Source organism: Castor canadensis, chromosome 8, assembly GCF_047511655.1.
Source record: "Castor canadensis chromosome 8, mCasCan1.hap1v2, whole genome shotgun sequence".
NCBI lineage: Eukaryota > Metazoa > Chordata > Mammalia > Rodentia > Castoridae > Castor > Castor canadensis.
In genome coordinates this window covers 80075806-80093611 of record NC_133393.1, presented here as the reverse complement: position 1 = coordinate 80093611, position 17806 = coordinate 80075806, and the positions used below count along the sequence as shown (strand labels likewise).

General features: G+C 41.3%; 1 long non-coding RNA gene across 1 annotated transcript in view; it reads right to left on the bottom strand.

Annotated features, from left to right (window-relative positions):
- Positions 1-17453, bottom strand: part of LOC141425738 (uncharacterized) — a 147986-nt gene extending 130533 nt beyond the window's left edge. The window contains exons 1-3 of the long non-coding RNA XR_012450815.1: positions 17033-17453; positions 15862-16011; positions 11924-12025 (exon numbers count right to left, since the gene is read on the bottom strand). This is a non-coding gene — a long non-coding RNA (uncharacterized lncRNA). The remainder of the gene's footprint in view (positions 1-11923; positions 12026-15861; positions 16012-17032) is intronic.
- Between the last annotated feature and the right edge of the window lie 353 nt (positions 17454-17806).

Here is a 17806-nt window from a genome sequence, read left to right as displayed (position 1 = left end):
AGCAATTCATAAACATTATGGAGATGTTGTTGCCGAAATAGCTGGAGGGGAAAAATCAAAGATGATAAACATGCTCCAATACCCAGAAAATTACACATAAGAAAAAAATAATGTTCATAGTGACTCCCATAGTAAGCAATTCTTTAATAGTGGACATTTCGAAAGCCTTATAATGGTGGAATGAGGAGGAAGGACTTTTCAGTGACACCACATGATAGCCACTCTTATACCCCATATGGTCTTGGACTCACCCATCTCCCTTAAAAGTCAATGGGACAGAGAAAGCTTTATACTTTTCTCTCCCCCACACCCAAGGAGAGAGAATGTACTCCACCCCAGTCTCTCCTCACTCCAAGAGTTCTCTGACCACTCTTCCTCTGCATCTGACCTCAGGATCCAACTACATACAATAAACTCTGTGGGAATCATCCCATGAGTTAAGGCCATTTCTTTCCACTTAAAATGGTGATGATTGACCTGGGAAGTAATAATTAAGTCTGAGTATAGATAAACAATAGGCAAGCTTGCACAACCAAATTCCTCATTACAATCCGGTCAAAGTTAAAACTAATGACGAGTTGTGTCAAAAATAATGACACACAAAAAAACTCTCACTCAAGTATGCTTAGTTCAAAGGCAGCCACTTTTAAGCATCAAATAGCCCCCCTATTCATTTGAAAGTCATAAAAAGTACAAGGTTTATATTGCCTAATTTGGAAAACTGTTAGTTGATGCATATTTATATTTCTGGTTAAAAACTAGTGTTAAATCTCTTCCTCTAAGGAGATTTTGAGTTGATCAAAGATACAGATCGCCCTAATTCTTTTCAAATGTAGACCATCTTTAAAAAGTTAGAACAGAAAACGTGCCAATGATTAAATAAAATTAAAACTCATGATGCTTGCAATTTAAGATTTTTATCTTTTAGGTGGGCCTAATCTCAAAGCATTTTATTACTAGGTCAAGTCCATTTTTCCATAGCATGGGTTTTGTGTCCAGGACCCAGAAGGTCATAGGTTTGCCTTTTATAATACACATTTTAGAGAATAAAATTCCTCCAAGGCCAAGCTGAAAAGTACAGAAGGTTCCCAAGTGCAGCAGTCTGCCTTGAGTCCTGTATATTCACAGGCACTGGGCATCTGGCCCTCTGGCTCCAAACCAAGGAAGTTGCTTAAGAACGAGCCAGTTTATCCCTGGGGTCATTTAGCCTTCACTCCTCAGACAGAACTTACTTAAGCAATTTTTGCTCTTCAGATCCAGTTTTGGGGCCCTAGTTCTTGAGGAGCTTTCTAGGCTCCCCATTTCTTGTCTTAAGACCCGCAGAGGACCTCTCTGACTGGAACACAAGAAGCAGATGAAGTTGGACCTAACTATTTTTCCATGAGCCCAAACTCTCTGCTGACATCTCTGCCTCTCAGCCAGGACATGTGGAATCAACCAGAACTGATCTGATTCCCCCATTTGATGGGCTTACCTGGTGCAGTGTAGCACAAGGCCTAGACAAGACACAGAGTAGTTATGAACGAAAGCTCATTTCTTGAGATTAAAAGATACATGGTAATTCTGCTACCTGAGGCCCAAGGCATCAAATTACTCCTAATGCAGATATCCCCCAAATTAGAAGAAAACTGTCATTTGGGCTGATGGAGTGGCTCAAGAGGTAGAGTGCCTGCCTACAAAGTGTGAGGCCCTTATTAAAAACCTTCTATTTCCAAGAGAGGCCCAATGACTCCTCAGGCAGACACAAGTGCTTTCTTGCTTCCTGAGTGTTCTTTCCCTGGGTCTAGACACCATCTAAAAGGGGAAGGATATCCCTGGCCTAGGCTCACAGGGCCCAGCACGAATCCTCCATGTTGCTGTCCAGTAAACTGCTGGCAAATATCAGTCTCCTCCTCGCAATGATTTCATCACCAAGAGCACTGTCTCCAACTTCATCTGCCATGTACCTCATGAACCCATCTCTAAGACCCACATTGCTTCCTCTGTTTTGCAGATGAGGAGATTGTGGTCTGGTTCCCATAAATGACCAAGGATCAAATGAAGAGTGTAACCACTGCTCCTGCCATGCCACCAACACAGCATGAGAGCACCGGCCACGCTGGAGCTGCTTACTGCATGGCGCTGGCAAGCTGACTGCAAGAAGCCCACAAGCATTAACTTGCAGCTAATGTGAGGCTAATCAGCTTTGCGTATGATTTTTTAATCAGACACATCTAAATAGGACACCAGTGTGGGTATTTATTTTAATTCAGCCTCCAGACCACAACTGGAGAGCATGTTGCTGCCGGTTCTTAGCGGGTCAATTAGTGGGCGAATGCTGGCATCCTCCAGGAACCATATCCGGCTTTACAATATTTAGCCTGCATATATGCCTTTAAATTATAGGAATTGAAATATAACCTATTATACACTCAGGTCCACACAATCAAAGGAACCACTCTAATTATGTTCAGTATAAAAATGACCCAACTTGTGTCCTGAATTGTTTAAGTAATTCAGGGTAAGCTAAAGCTATTTGTCAGTTACCCCGTTGCATGCAATGCTCTGTGCTCTGTGGACAAACCCTATAAACTTGTCATTCTTTTGTGTACTTTATACACTTTTGCACATGTTTGTCTTTCCAGGTTTGTATAAATTTTCATACTTTATAGGCTCAGTTATTCCCAAGAGTGTTTCCAGTCTTAAATGAAACAGTTATTTCACAAACCACAATGTCAAGATCCATCACTAAAGTATCCTTATACTTTAAACAACTTGAAAACAATTGAAGCCCTCGAGTCACTCTCCAGCCTAGGATGTTAACTACCTGCTCAATGGGCAGCATGTGCAGACCATGTGAGAGAGCAGCTGAAAGCAGCTCTTCCAGTGGTGGGGAAGAGCTTGCCTCAGTGGCCTTTGTCATTCATTTCATTTCATGACTGGCCACCAAGGTGCAATGCCCTCCTCTCCCTGCAACTAAACCAATCTGAACATGTCAACTCCAGGACACCAATTCCCCTGACATTCAATGGAGGGAGAAATACAAGCTACAGGGAAAGGACCTGCTGCTCCTCGCTTCTACATGAAAGCAGCACAGGATGTGAGATAGTCTTCTCTCTTTATTGTGTGTTTTCCTGCATGTACTCACTTTTCCTTCTGCTGCCTGCCCGTGAAGAGAGAGCTAGAAGTCCCCTGCTTTGCAACCAGTGGAATGGGTTTTTCAACGTTTTGCAGCCCATGGATTGTGTGACATTGTTCGTCATTCTGCCTCGTGAATGGACTGTGCTCTGCATTTGAGCTTAGCAGACTGCTCATCTATTTGCCACCATCACTCTGCTAGACAAGGAATTCTTCCTCTGTTATCCTTGCAGTCAAGGTTAGAAAGCCAGAGGGTTGATACATGCGGGAAATCCAGATTTGGAGGATGTCCCAGAACTGACTTTCTCTCCAAAACCACTGTCCCGTCTCATCCTCATGAAGAGTTTTGATAATCCACGTGAATTCCTTTTATTGCTTCTCTCCAAAAGAGGTCTCCGTTTTTATGATTTTATTACCCCCGTCATTAGAAATGCTTGAAGCAGCATTCACCTCAGGTTGTATTGTGTGGTAATGAACTTCATTTGGTCACTGTCCCCCATCAATTGTTAACAGCTGTAATTTACAAGTGTTCCAGCTTTCTATTATTGTCCCTTCTGTAAGTGGAAAAAGAAAAGGGGGAGGGGGGGGCGGTAGAGGAAGACCTCTGCTGCCCAGGGGAAGTTTAAAAGAATGTGATGTCTTGTTAAAGCCTGAAAGAGTGATGAAGTGGGGGTGGGGATGTCTCTGAAGACAGCAGACCAAAGAAGAAGGACTCCCTCCTACTGTGAACAACAGTGACCTGGGTGTCCAATAAGGCAAAGGAGTGAATAATTCCCTGTTCGAGTCATCGGCCTCCTGGTAGGCCGCAGCATTGCTTTGTGTTACAAGTATGTTCTCCCACAGAATCAGACCAGACAGGCGGGTTCCTTTGAGAAATGTTTAAACAAAAGCCTTGTGTGCCGGAAAGAGCACCTTGTGACTTTGGCACACAGCTCCCAGCACTGAGGTTCCTGGTAAGCGCTTGGCTGGTTAATAAATCCACAAGCATCAAAGCAGAGGCAATCAAAAACGGAACAGGTCAGAAGACCTGAGGCCCTGCTCATGTCTGATGAAAGTGTGATGAAGTCAGACAAGAATCTGTTTTCACCACAGTGAGGTCACAGTCATTGTCTCACTCAAACCCACAAAATGAAGAAAGTACACTGAGCTGAGAAACCCAGGTGACTTCTTGACCTTGATTCTTGCCATTTAATTTAAAAGAAAATATATAAATATATTTCTTCTTGAATGAAGAATCAGAAAATCATAAAGATTGGTTGGTTGGATTATTCTTTTTTGTGACTTGAAAGTAGACTGCACTGATTTTTGGAGTTCAGAGCAATTAGTTGGTTCTGTTACGGTGTGAATGAAGGTCTCAGAGTTAGGCCAAAAATAAAGCATTCTAAATCCTCTGACTCTCTTTTCTTTTATGGGGATTGGGTAGCCATGAACAGACAAATGAAATGGGAAAAACTTTACATCTGGACCTCAATTAGGAGATGGCACAAATTTTAATGTACAGATGCTCCTCATCTTGTGACGAGATAATATCCTTTAAAAAAATCATAGGTTGAAAATATTGTAAGTCAAAACTGCATTTAGGCTCTGGATTTAGTGGCTGATACCTGTAATCCCAGCTACTCAGGAGATAGAGATCCAGAGGATCAAGGTTCAAGTGTTCCCATGGCAGACTGGGAGCTATGGCTCCCTGAAGCTGATCAGCATAAGGAAAAGTATAATTCTTCACACCAGGAAAAGATTAAAACTGAAAGTGTAGGTTCTATGGATGTGTATTGCTTTTGTACCATTGTAAACTCAAAACATCCTAATCTGAACATCAAAAGTCTCGTTTGTGGTGCAGAGAACATGAAACCATCAGTATTGACCGCTCACGTTTTGTTTGTTTACTTGCTCGTTTCTGTTTCTGTTTTTGTTTCGCAGTAGTAGGGATTGAATTCAGGCCTGAGAATGCTCTAACACTTGTGCTGCACCCCACCCCACCACAGCCCCCCTAGTCCCTTTGCTTTGAATTTGTTTTTCAGATAGGGGCTCATGCAATCTTTTGCCCAGGCCAGCCTCCAACCTTAGTCCTTCTACCTCTGCCTCCCAATTAGCTGGAATTACAGATGTGGGCCACCATGCCCAGCCCTTTTTTCTCTCTTATAAGCACTTTGGGTCAGCAGTTATTATTCTCCACCTCATAGATGATGTTGCAGAGGCACAGAATGTCTTTTCAGGCACCCAAAGACACCCGCATGGAAACTGCAGAGGCAGGTCAAGGTTAAAGGATGGGCTGAAGATGCTAGAGTCAATAAAACTATGTGCAGAAGATTAGCAAAAGTACAGATATACAAGGGGCTGATGCTTGTTTCTGGACAGACAGAAATAAGGTATGAGGATGTGTCTAAATGGTATGGAACTGGCATAGATTTGATATCTGAGCTGAAATTCAAGCACTATGGGGACATAGATCAATATGAAAAGGTAGTTGGGAATGTGAATACAGGAGTACACATAGGTATAATCTGATTAGAGTGTAAATAATGGGCCAAGAGCTAAATTTGGAGTAATCCCAGACTAAATTTACTGTAACTATACAACAAAAGATAATCTTTACCACATCTAGACTGAAAAAATGCAAGGTTTGCAGACTAACTAAAATGTCCACATTATAAATCTATAGAAAACTCTGAGGTTACTCATGAGTTTATGAAGATCTGTAGAAGTTACATTCTTTAAAAGTGGCATCCTCAGTTTTAATCTTTTCCTATCATGCAAAGAAACCACTGATATCATTCAGTGCTGTGGGGGTTTTCTCTGCAATCTGAATGCTGGCCTCTAGCCAAATCCCCATCTCTTTTTCCCACTACCCAGTTCTTCCCTTGCAAGCTGAGTGTCCTCATGCCAAGCGGACAGCTGAATAAACAATAGGGGAGCAGGGCAGACTGCAGGGGAGGGGCTGGATTGAAACTGGTCCTTTCAGGTGAGGTGGGCTTTCACATTGCTGCATGTGATGGGAAGACATCCATTCCAGGAAGCAGACTGAGCATGTGTCCAAAGCCCCAGGGAATGGACGACAGATGTGGTCCAGTACAGCAATCAGCATCAGATGCCTCACTGGGAGAACCAAAATGGAGTCCAGGTGCCCCAACAGCAGACAGAGCAGAGCTACTAAGGTCCAGGAAGGGCTGGCACTTTGCAGTCTGGACAGTCCTTGAGCATAAGAAGGGGGGTCCTCACCCAACAGAAGAGTGTAATGTCTAAGATCAAAGTCTCAGATATGACCAAGTTAACATCTCAGCAAGGGGCTCACCACTGCCAAACACAGTGACCATGGGAAAATTATTCAATCACCCTGAGCCTCAGTTTACCCACTTGTAAGTGGGGAGATCAGTAATATCTACCTTATAAAGTCTTTGTAAAGATTGAGTATTATGATGGATGTAAAGCCCAGGGCCTGACACATAGTAAGTGTTTAATGAATGTGAACCATTATCTTTACCGTTATCATTATACAAATCACCACTTCCGTCACCTGTTTGTGATTAGTGAAAGGCTCCAGGCACTGGGAAGCAACCCAGCAGGAGAGGAGCTCTCTGTGACCATGATGAGGATTCAGGGATGTGGGAACAAGGCAAGCAGGAATGCAGAGATTAGATGAAGAAACAAGACCAGAGTATCAGAAGATCAGTTAGAAGAACAGGGGCACAAGACCAAAGCCAGACTCAAAACCACAATGGCAACAACACTGAGCCTCAGGGTCTAGGATGGAGCTCCTGACCTCTAAGGTCAGGTTTAGTCCTAGGGATTAGGACAGGGCCTGGCTTTGCAGGGAGGCCAGGGAACAGATAGAGAAGGCAGTAGAAAGGAGAAATCCAAGCAGATCCAACTCCAGGGAATCCTAAGCAAGACACACTCTAGGCTGTTGCTTCCTGTTCTGAAAATGCACTCATTGTGCAACTGGACCCCATTATCCATGACCCCATTATCCATGATCGATAGAATAATGGGCAGACAATGAAAGTCTTCCCCTGGGAAAATGTGCCACAGGATTTCAAATCAGGTTTTACAATAACGAAGCAACCATGAAAATGGGTTTATCCCAGACCTCTGCTCTCCAAAAGATGTTATGGCATTCACGAGTGGACGTCAGAAATTCATTTTAAAGTGCATATTTACTTGGTTCTGCACCCACAGGAAAGTCTGCAATTTGCTTAAAGTGAAAAGTTTCGAGAAATTCCAAGTACATAAGCATTTCTCTTAGAGGGGCCTGCGTCTTTAATAGAGGGAGTTGTAAACAGCCCCAGGCAAATGCCTGGTGCTCCAGGATCACAAGACTTTCCTTATAAAATGTCAGCCTGATTGTGTCAAATCCTCAAGACAGACTTCAGCATAATTATCTCTGCCATGGTGCTATTTCATCCCAATACCATATATAGCTTTGGGTTTAGGCTTACAAGACAGCACGCAACTGGTTTGGGGCCCATGAAGAGCGTGTGATTACAAAGACCACTCCCTTACACCTCTTAATTTTTTACAATTCCCCAGTACAAATATATAGTGATTTTCTGGTTGCTTAGCAAGAAACCTGGTGTCCCTTAAGCTATCCTGGCAAGGCCTCTGAAAATTTTTAAGATGAGCTGAAGTCAAGTTTAAAAAAAAAAAAACAAACTATCTGGGTAATTAAAAGACACATAAACAAAAGGTCACTTACCAAAATGACTTGACGCCATTTTAGCAAAACCATTGTAAATTGTGCTTTGGGGAGAACAAAACAACAAAACGTAGCAAGTAACCGCTTCATTAAAGTCATCTCAGAGCCCTGGACTTCCCCCATTCCAATTCCATAACTCCTTATAATCTTTGCTATTTTTAGCTTGACAAAAGCCCTGAGCAGCCAGTCTTGGAAACAACAACCCTTGTTACAGTGGAGGAACTGCAACATCACATAGCAAGTAAAATCGAAGCCAGTGCAAAACCCGGTGAAGGCCCCTCTTTGTTACCCACCATGTACACACACACACAGCCATACAGTCACACAGTCTCCCCTCCTTATGGTCACTACGGGACAGATGAAGAACTTCGTATGTGGCATGAGGAAAAGCAAGGGGGCGTGACCAGGAGTGGGAGGACATGATCACATAAACTATCAGAAAAAGGGAGGAACACACAAAAGCCAATCATCCCTGCCCATTGTAAGGTTCCCATCACTTCACATGCTTTGCAAAATCAACCTCTAGATCCAACATTGCCCAACATTGCCCATTAGGGGGACTAAAGCCAATCTCAAATTTAGAAGGGTGAGGCCACAGTGGATCTCACTTAGGGCTGTTGTGGAGAAATGATCTCCTGAATCATAAACATGCTTGGTGAAGTCAGAAAGGAAAATCACCAGTTAACAGAAATGCCATACTGCTCTTGAGAGATTTTCAAGGGGGCAATAAAACCATCATTTGTGAGACACAGACTGCACTGGTACCTTTACATGGCTATCTTATGTAGTGACTACCTGATTCCATAGTTATGCTATTTACTAGGAAGAAGTGACTATCTCCCTTTATTCCTGTAGAAAGGTACAAAAAAGTACAGATTTCCTCTAGAGTAAGCCGATGCCAAGCCCTGCTGAAGAATATCACCACAACAACATTTTGGGATAATCAAACTATGTGCCCAAACCCTTAATACGTGAATTATAAGCCCTCTGCAAACTCCTTATTGTGGGGTCAGAACTAAATATAGGAAGTAAGGGCATGACCAAGGTCCAGACATTTCCAGTACCCTCAGATTAAGAACCATCCTTCCTATATGAATCTACAACAATTCCTGCCTGCATCCGCCTAGTGTGAGGCCCTGAATTCAAACTGCAGTACCACCAAAAGAAAACAAAATTTCCTTACGGTTACATTATGTCATTGCATTCATTCAGTAAGCATTTATTGAACAGAACACAGAAGAGGCTCGACATCGTCCACCCCACCTCCAAAGCTGCCAGCAGGATGTGGATGCCACAGGTGGGCGGGCCAACCAACACAACACCATGCTTTAGAGGAAGGAGAGGCTGCTGGGAAAGAATGCTGGAGAAGGCCCAAGTCCGTCCTCCCGAAGGGCTTCCTATGAACTCCAAAAACCTTTCTAGCAGCAGGTGTCATTGTCAGTTTTACAGATGAGAAAACCAAGAACTCAAGAGGATTAGTGCCTTATTCAAATCAAACACGGGTACTCACAAGAGGAGTCCTGATCACACTGAGCTACTCAGCATCTAAATGTTTTTTATCCCTAGAGCAATCATTTATTGAACAAGACACAGAAGGCTGAGGCTGTTTTCAAAAGTTTCTAAATTAATCTCAGACACTAGTTTTAAAACCAGAGGAATTTAACTCAATCATTTTAAGTCTCTATTTTAGCCTTACCTTTTAACCCCACAAAATTATGAGCCTCGTTTAAATTCCCTTTGGAAAAACCACTGGGACTCTACCTCCTTATCTGAGGATCTTTTCTATTAATACAAACTACAACTGACCTCTAACCTTCCCAAAGCTAACATCTTGAGAAATCGTGAGTGCTCAGGCATACAAAGGCTCTACAGCACATAATTTTCTCTATAAAACGTAGTCTGCCATTCATTCCTTCATTTAAGAAACATTTTATTGAGAGTCTGCTACATAAGCCAGGCAATAAAATATAACCAAACTATTTCAGCAACCCCTTCAGAGCAGAAAACAAGACAGCTGGGTTATCTTAGATACCAAGTGGTCAGCTGGGCTCAGCGAAGTGACTATCACAGTGCATTCAGGTCACTACACATGCATTCAAACCCCTGCTTCAGCAAAATTGTGCATCCATGCCATAGATTTTCAGCTATTGGTAGGTAATTGAAACCACACTTTTGAATCTATAGATGGTATGGGTTTCTACCTCTGAGGCTGGTGCCTTGGTTCTAGTGTTGTTTTACTCTGTGGACTTGGGTCAATCATTTGATCTCTCTGTGCCTTAGTTCACTCATCAGAAAGATTAAAGTTGAAATAGAAATCATCTGTAATTTCCCCCTACCTCAAAATACTGAGTCTATGTTGTGTAAGGGTAGCTTTGGAGTTGGGAATTTTAATCTTACTGGTATTTATTTGTTAGGAGTATTGTCCAGATTATCACTTCAATTTATTTTCATAAAAATATATTTTTATTCTCTCTAGGAAATAATCTCTTAAACATTGCTTCCATTATATAATTACAAAACCTAGAAAGAAAATGCCTGTGACTGTATATAATAGAGAAGCAACAGCTGCAGCAGCCGTTACCAATCAAGCAAATGAACCCTTCACTGTTTGCATGAAGCCGAGGAGCCAAATATATATTTTTATAATCTCACTGGACTATGGCTTCATGGAGGACAAGGTCACTCAGTTCTTCAATCTATAGAAATGCAAAATCTACTTTTTGACTCTGGTACGATCATATTTCTCTCTTGCTGCTTATAATTGCTTTTAAGTGTGTGTGTGTGATCTAATTCTAGAACAACATTTTCCAAAGTGGTCCCATGATTACCTTTACAAGTCCACTGCTAACTGCTCTGGGGTGCCTTTCTCAAGCTTCCATGATGATGGTGATGAAAACTGCTGCTAATGCTTAATATTCATTGGCTGCCCACAATATGTCTGCAGAGCCATATGTGCAGAGCCTGCCCCCCAACATCATGAACTCAGAGACTGTTGGTTTTCTACAGCAGGAAGTCAAGCACAAGTGTCATGATGTATTCAAAGTTTAGCAGTAAAGCACTGGTTCCAAACTGGGCTTTCTGAAAATTGGGTACAGCTCACAAACATGAACTTCGCATCTTCTTAATTATGCTATGGTTTGGGTGTGGTTTGTTCCCCAAGGGTTCATGTGTTTGAAGGTTACGTGCGATGCTTTGGGATATTGGGTGGAATCTTTAAGAGGTGAGACCTAGTACAAAATGATCATCAGATCACTGGGGGATGTTACTGTATGAGCTTTTGCTGATAAACACTTTTGGTAGTACCCCGGTTAGTTCCCAGAGAATCTGTTGTTATAAAAGAGTGATTCTGGCCCCTCCCTGGTCAATGGTTTTCTGTCTCAACACTGATCTCCTACTCACTCATGTATCCCCACCACGATGCTATCAGCCATGATATGATATGGGATCCCAGGAGCTGGGGGTGGGGGGGTGGGGGCTGGGGGGGGCGGGAGGTGAAGCTCACCAGAACCAGCTTAATCCTTTAGCCTCCAAAACAGTGAACTACTTGTCTTTTACATTACCCAGCCCCAGCAATGGCAGTTATAGTAATAGAAAGAGGCTAATACAACATACCTAAAACACTCAAACACCGGGAGATGCAACATTTAAAAATCCTGATTTCTTGCTTCATTTGAATCAGAAGATGTAGAATAATGAAGCTCATATTAGTCACACACTAACACATGACTAGAATTAGCTCGTCCCTTAGAAGGGTTTCTCTACTCCCCACTTCATTCACTGACGTTATTGTTCTCATAAGCATTTACATTGTCAGCTTTTTGGGTTTTTTTAATTGCGATAAAACCATTCTACATGAGATCTACCCTTTTAAAAAAAATGTCAGTGTCTGATACATTATTGTGGGCTGTAGGAACTGTTGAACAACCATGTACAATAGCTCTCTAGAGTTCCTTTATCTTGCTTGACTGGAACGTCATGCCCTTCCATTTAAATTCCAATTTCTTCTTTCCCCAGCCCCTGGCAGCATATGCTACTCTTTGATTCTATAAATTTGACCATATTTAGATATGTCATATAACTGGAATCATGCAGTACTTGTCCTTCTGTGCCTACCTTATTTCACTAGCATAATGTCTTCAAGGTTTATCCATGTCACCCGTAAGGCTGAATGGTGTTCCATAGTATATATTTGCCATGTCTTCTTTGTCCAGTCACCTGTTGATGGACATTTAAGTTGCTTCCACGTCTTTGCTATTGTAAACAGTTGCAGTGAACATAAGAATGACAACATCTCTTTGAAAAAAAGGATTTTAAATCTTTGGAGTAAATAGTAGTAGAACTACTAGGTCACATGGTAATTCTATTTTTTTGTTTGTTTGTTTGATTTTTGAGGGAACTTTGTGTTGTTTTCCATAGCAGTTACACCATTTTTTATTCCCACCAATAGTGTGAAACTACTTTTGAATAATCTTTTAGGAAGAAATATGAAAGTCATGGCCTAAGTGAACTCAGAAGAGCATTTCCTTCACATGGGGCTTATAGCCTATGCCTAGCATGGTATAGGCCTGCAAAAGTGTTTGCTGGACTAAACTAAACTGAATACAGCCCACAGAGGGGAAATCAGATGTCCATGTTTAGAATTATGTGGCTTCAAAATGCTACAGAGTTATCCAACAAAGTTGGACACAACACATTTCAGATTGTGATTAGGGGAGCAGGCTCCCTGGCTACACCAGCATCAAGTGCCAATGTCCTCTTAGCCCTCATCTTCCCAGCATGCTATGCACTAAAATGTCAGAGTGCAATACACAGGACAAGATACTCTCTTTAATACAATGGCCTACCCCAACATCCCAAGATCTTCAATCAAAGCACATTTCAGAACCATGTTGGTGACAAAAAAGGCCAAAGAGTTCGGGATTATATTCATCACCTGCTGCCTGCAGCAAGTAGCACCTGCCATATTATGAAAAACTAAGGGAAATGTTCCAGGCACTGTCCCATCAGTTACCAAGTGACCCACTCAATCCCCAAGTTCCACAGATTTGTTGTAATTAATGGTCTCTTGGAGCCTGATGCAAGCAAGCATGCATATGTATACGTGTGTGCACATACATGCACACATGCCTAGGCAGTACACATGCAAGAGTTAAACACGTGGCACAGAAATAGGCCATACAGATCCTCGGCTGGAAGCTTTCCAGCCAAGAAATTTCAAGAAGAGCGTGTTACATTGCCAGGAGCTGGTGGCTTATGTCTGTAGTGCCAGCTACTTGGAAAGGTTGAGATCTGGAAGATCATGGTTCCAGGCCAGCCTGGGCTAAAAAAGTTCATGAGACCTCATCTTGACAGAAAAATCTGGGCATGGTGCCACATGCCTGTCATCCCAGCTACCAGAAAGCCAAAAATAAGAGGATTGTGATCGAGGCCAGCCTAGGCAAAAAGCAAAAACTAGAGAAAAAAGGGCTAGAGGTATGGCTGAAGTCTAGCAAGCACAGTCCTGAGTTCAGACTCCAATAGCACCAAAAAAAAAAGAAGAAAGAAAAGAGTGATAGGTTAATAACATACAGTCTAAACCAGAATTTTAAGTCTAGGTAAATCTCCAGGAACATTGAATTAAGCTATACCCTTTAAACCTCTAGCTCCTCATCAGTAAAATGACAGAACCAATGGTTCTCAAATCTTTGGGAGGAAAAAAATGACAAAACACTTTTTCCCTAAAGAAATCCCCCACACCATATAAAATGAAAGCTGACTTTTTGTTGTTTTTGTTGAATAGGGCTGAGCCTCCTTTCTGGAGGCATACCATGGGAGATTCTTAAATGCACTGACTGCATTGAATGAGCTTGAAAGCGCCTTCTCTGAATCTATTGACTGAACCTCTTCATGGATATTTGTAGCTCATACAATAAAGAATATGATACAGCTAACCAGTAACATCTTTTAGTTGCTGTGGTCAGGTGTTGGCAGAGTCTTTGAATAGCTTTTTATGGAAAGTATTCCAGTGTTCCAGTTTTATCCAAAGGAAGACATTTTTTGGCTCAGTTACCTCTCTGCCAAACCCATGGGATGGGTCACAAACCATTCCATCACCAGAGCGTGGTGAATTGGAAGAACTCAGGAACAGGGTCCCCAGAGCACAGAAGATGACACAGGGAGCACAGCCCACCATGTACCACCCAGGGAGACATGTCCATGTACAATATTACTTTATTGAAACATTTCTGTCTTTTTCTGTGCCGTTCACATATTCACCTATGTTCTGTGAACATTGAGATAACATAAGGGCAATCCATTGCATGTATTTGATAAATAGTTCTTCAACCCAACTCTCCCAGCTGGGGAGATGTGCTGGGCTTTCATTGTCACGGAAAATTTTTGTCTTCTAATTACTCAACCATGTGTTAGCACCAAAGGTCAGCTGAGCATAGCACATTAACATAAATAGACTCTAATAATTTTTTCTAGAAATGGAAAAATTACTCTTGGAAGATTACCGAACACTCCCTTCTGACAGCAGTTTGGACATGAAAACAATGGATAGCTGAATGTATTCTTTTTGAGAGAATGCATTTGAATAGAGACTTTTAAATATAAAACCATCTTCAAGTCAAAAATGGCTTCAGCATAAAATATTCATTCCACATTCTGCAATATATTATAAATGCAAAGTGGAATATTTTTAAGTAATTGTATTCCAGATATTCCTTTTTTGAACTCAGATACACTGTTGCTTGAGAACCCATTTAATCAGTAGAAAACAAAAATGTAAATTTCTAAAGGTAAAAATGCGGGAGTGTAATTTTTGCTATCATTTAAGATATGTTTTGTCTGAGTTCCAAAAATGAAGGAAAAATATAAATGACACTGTATAGTGCAGTGGGCTAATAATCAAAACAATTTAACTGCAAATATTGTAATTAAAGCAACAATACATTATCCCATCTAGAAGTTGCATTGTCTTCACATTGCTGCTCTGCTTATCTGCTTAATAAGAATCGTTATGCATTCACTTTGGAAAATGCTGTACCCTGAAAGAATAGCAAATAGAGGATGTCATTAATGATTAAAAGAAAATAGGAAAATTTTGATAATGTTCCCTGACTTTGAAGCATAATTGCAAAGACCTTAAAAATAATAACAGCATTTTATGAAGACTCCCTGGCAGTTATTTCTTCTTCTTCCTCCCCCCACCCCAATTTTAATTCAATCACTTCTTTTACTTCTTCTCAAAAGTAGGTGGTAAAACTCTCAAAAAGTTGCCCTAAGATAGGTTCCTGTGCTGTGATTTTCAAGACTGCAGATTTGCTGAATACCCCTAGGCACATGGCATGGAGGTTGGAGACTGTACAATCAACAGGCTGCAGGCGCCATGCCACAGGTCCACCCTACTGCCTGGTGGATCTGCCCGGCCAGCCTCAGTAGCCAGTAACAGCATTGAACTTCCCTGCTAATGTACTTGCTATTCAAGGAAACTTTCAAAGCCACGAAAATAAAATTATGCAACATATTCTCCAGAAACAATTGTTCTATTCTCTCTAGTTCACCTGGATGGAAACAGTACGTGTGTCCTGCACACATGGCCACCAGTTCAGAGCAAGCTCAGGGAATGGGTAGGTTAGTGGCACTTGGTTGAACTTAAGCCTGTGAAGTAATTCTTCCCAGCTGGTCATTTATCCTCAGGAAACATCCTGATTCTCAGTCATTATTTTCTAAATCTTGGAACAGATTATTTCTTTTAGAATCTTTGAGCTGTCAATACATGGAGGTCTTATTGTGATTGTTTGGGAGACAATGCCAAAATTTTCCAGAACTAAGAAAAATCCGTTTTCTCCTTCAGTCCTGCTGGCACCAACAAAGATTCACAGCAAATAATCATCAATTACATTTGATAACTACAAAGGAATACGTGACCAGTTTAACAGTTACTTGTTTCTGGGGTTTTTTGTCCATTTAGTTGGTTTTTGCTTTGGGGTTTGTTTTTTGAGGTTTGTTTTGCTTTGTTTTGCTTTTGACAAAGTGATCAATCAATCACATGGTATTATTCTCACCAATCTGTATAGCTTTCCTTATTCAGGACACATGTTCTGAGGAGATCTTCCTTCACACAGGATAACGGTAGAGAAGTTTATGGGTCTTTACCACTTGACTTGAAGAATCCATTTGGGGAGAGAGGGTAATTCATGAGCCTAAAAAAAAGACTGAGGAAAATTTTTTTTTAAAAAAAATTAAGACTTTCCCAAAATGCCTGAGAACAAATTAAACTTTGTTTTATATTAGAAAACTTGACAGCTGCTGCTCTGTAATTTTTTAAATATTTACTATAAACAGTATTAAGAATAGATTTCTTTTTCCTCTGAAGATATTTTGTGCTGTTGGTAAAAGTATTAGCATCAACCAGCAGGTTCTCTTATTAACACTGCTTAAGTGCTGGGGAGTTAGGGCTTGAGAAGATGGAGAAGATGAATTTCTAGGAAACCAAAATATAGTTTAGAAAGTATGCCATTAACACCATCTCCATGATCTACTCCACTAAGAAATACCACTGACATGCTTCCTCCTAGTTCTTTCTATTCTAACTTCACTTATTCTCAGTCTGTTAAATCTGTACTTTCTGATATAATCCTATATTGTCCAGATCTAGAAAATAAACTGTGGTTTTGTTTTATATAAACTCCTCAGTCTTTTCTTTTTCTATGCACATTTATTTTCATGTCAAAGAGACATTTGCTGCTTGTCTCCTTGGCCAAATTCTTCTTCCTCATGATTTCCACTTTTGCCCCAAAGGAAAGCAGCAGCATCCCTCCCTCTCCTAAACCCATGCACAGGAAGACAGCTTTCTCTCAGGAGCCTTTAAGATTAACAGGAAAAAAAGATTTCCTTCTAAAAAGACCTCAGAAAACATGAGCCAGACAACATGCTTGTTCTCATCAGGAGGTACCTTGATTCGAATTCCCAAGCACAGCTGTGGAGCCCTTGTGCATAACAGGACCTCCTGTAGGAGAAGTAGCCCAGGGAAAAGCTGTCAGAGAATGGTAAGGAATCCTCTGTGAGCTCCAGGATAAACCCAGTTCTGATTAGCTACTTTGGTCTTGGGCCAGCTGACTGCCACAGAATATGCTGGGGCTGACTGTCGCCTGCACCCCACAGAGGGGGAGACTGTTATGTTCACTGAGTGCATTTTTAGAGACACTGTAGCCAAGAGGTAAAGTGTCAAAATACCTTCCTAAAAATAGATGGTGCCCCGGCCAAGGCTAAATGCACACAAAGTCAGGCTTCAGCATCAGGCTGGAGACAGTTGTTGGAAGCATCTGTTTGCATCTCAAAGAGGAGAAGCAATCCTGAAGGGTGTGAGTTCTCTGGTGAGTCACCTATGACATGAGCATACAAGTTAATTATAGTTATCAGAGATTATTCTATATTAGCACAGCAGCAAACCTGTTAGCCTGGTCTTTAGCTCTTCTATTAACAGGGAAAGTGGTTGCCTTGTGTATTATAGTTATACGTGTACATCGAAGCTTGCCAGAAAGATTTTAAAGAAAAAAAAAGTCAGTTTCTAAAGCCACTTGATTTTTAATATCTGTTGTCTAAAGCTTTAACAAAGCCCTGCATAATAAGAATAGATTATGCTCATGTTTGCAATTTGGAAACCTGAAGAGGCAACAATGTCCTGCAATTTGAAAGACTCAGTGGAAACTTTTTACCCAAGTATCACACAAGGGTAATCAGAGCCTGAAATGGAATACTGGACTCTGAATTCAGGGCAAAGGGGCCATCATGATTGAAAGTAAGGACAGAAAATATACATTCAAATGCTGAAACATAAGAGCATTTCTAGTCAGGTTGCTGGTCTCTGACAGTGACATAGTGGGACAGTTGTACAAGTCAAGTTTCACATTCATGCAAAAATAGTCATAGCTAGAAGGGTGCATAGTATTCAGCTGTGCAGACTCCTATCCTCCACCCTTTCTTCACTCCAACCTTGCTTTAAGAATT